Below are 2,207 nucleotides of genomic sequence, written 5' to 3' on the forward strand. Positions count from 1 at the left end.
CACTGACTACAACTTGAAGGCCCTGCAGCACATAGTGAACACGGCTCGTAAGATTATTGGTGCTTCACTCCCCTCCTTGAAAGACATTTACATCTCCCATCTCACCCGCAAGGCGACCACGATTGTGAGTGATGTGAGTCACCCCGCTCACTCTTTGTTTGATCTTCTGCTCTCTGGGAAGATGTATAGGAGCCTGCACTCCCGCACCTGACCTTGACTTTTGTGGCCGTAGCATCCCCGGAACGAATCTGGGTCCTGGCGTATTTAAATTACCTTGCTGAATTTGTCCGTTGTTCACTTTTAGACGCAGAGACCACTGCTCCAGCAGAAGAAGCCGAAACCCTACAAACAGCAACCACAGAATAATCTCAACCACTAGACCGGACCCAGACCGACCCTCTATCGCCTACAGCCGCCGGTACGGAGACCAACCAAGCTCAGCAGCTCCCACACGCTTCAGACCCCCCCACCTCTCCAACTCCAGAAACCCATCACCCCCCCCCCCCCTCTTCTCATCCACCCCCCACACCTCACCCTCCACACCCCCAGAAACCCACTACCCCCCCCCCCCTTCTCTCATCCACCCCCCACTTCCCACCCTCCTCCATATCCTTTTCTCCCTCCCCCCTCCACTGCCCTTCTCATCACACATGAACGAGAGGATCTCCTATAAAATGATTGGAACTGACTAAAGTTCGATCTAACGCATTGGTACTACTTACCTATGTTTCCCTTCCATATCGATCCGTAGTTTTCCTCGAAACATTAACAGAGCAGCCTATTTTGACATGAAATAGCCTCACGCGTATAGCAGCTATCATTATAGCATTAGCCATCCGCAATTTCCTATGAGCCTCAGCTCGCAATCTCCCATGAACCTCAGCAAAGTGTAAACAATCGCGTTTCTCAAACGATCTCCAAAAAAAATGATCAGAACTGACTAAAGTTCGATCTAACGCATTGGTACTACTTACCATGTTTCCCTTCCATATCGATCCGTAGATTTACCGTTTTTTCCGTGTATAGTGCGCCCCCATGTATAATACGCACCCTAAAAATGGCATGCTGATGCTGGAAAAAAGCCTGTACCCATGTATAATACGCACCCAATTTTTTTTTTTATGAATTTTTTTTTTTTTTTTTAAGTCCCAATGATCGTCACACGCAGGGAGGCAATGGGTCCCATTTTTATAGTCTTTGGTATTGTCTTAACTAGGCTGGATGTATTTTTTTTTTGTTGGCGTTGATTTCTCCGACTGCCCGTAAATGCACCACCGCGCTCCGTGCGCGTACGGGAAAGAGGCGTGCGGACGTGAAAAAGGCGGATCTGTATGGGAGAGACGTTGAAGAGGAATAAAAACACCCTTGGAAACCAAAACTTGACCCTCGTCGTGACTCGGAGCCGCAACAAATGTTTCGGATTTGTGTAGGGTACATTGTGACAGACAGCAAACGAGCAGGTGATCAAGCAAGCCTTGTCTGATACGAGAGCATTGCGCTCGTATGGAGCGTGTTTGAAGTGAACAGCAGAGACGAAAGGAACAAGGCAAAGTGTTGTGAAATAAAATATGACCGACCTGTAATACGCATTTTGTTATTTGCTGATTGAAACTGCAAATTAAACTGTAAATTGAAACTAATAGGTGGAGTGTAGTTGGTTGGAATAATTCACCCGGAACCTAAGTTCACGTTGCCGAGTTCCGGTGGGATGGTTTAGAGGTGTGGGAGTTTCCTGTTTGGTTTAGTTGGTGTTAGGATCTCGAGGGGAAAAGAGTCGGCCCGTGGTTGAATGAAAATAATTATAAATGTCATTAAAACAACTGCCGTTGGCACCGTCATTTGTCACTCCGCCTCCAACTCCAGTCCTTGCACACCACAGGAGAACTGAACTCTCACTCTTTATATAGCTGACGTGTCTTGCGCATCCGTTCTGCGCATCTGTAATGGCGGCCTCCGTATGACGTCCGGTCCGCGATGGAGATTAAAAAACAAACAATATTTGACAATAACACACCATCAAGGATTGCACCATCGCATCAAACGATGTGTCGTCAATTATGGATTTTTTTTGACTAAGTGTGTTGGGACAGGATGGCTGAATGCGATGCGCGATTGACAACAAACAAGAAAAAAGGTGGTTACAAGTTTTATTTCGGGGGAGATTTCTCATGTCTCGTCCCCAGTTTTGCTATTTGTCTAAGTTGCCA

The sequence above is a fragment of the Syngnathus typhle genome, unplaced genomic scaffold, assembly GCF_033458585.1.
Source record: "Syngnathus typhle isolate RoL2023-S1 ecotype Sweden unplaced genomic scaffold, RoL_Styp_1.0 HiC_scaffold_33, whole genome shotgun sequence".
In the NCBI taxonomy this organism is placed as follows: Eukaryota; Metazoa; Chordata; class Actinopteri; order Syngnathiformes; family Syngnathidae; genus Syngnathus; species Syngnathus typhle.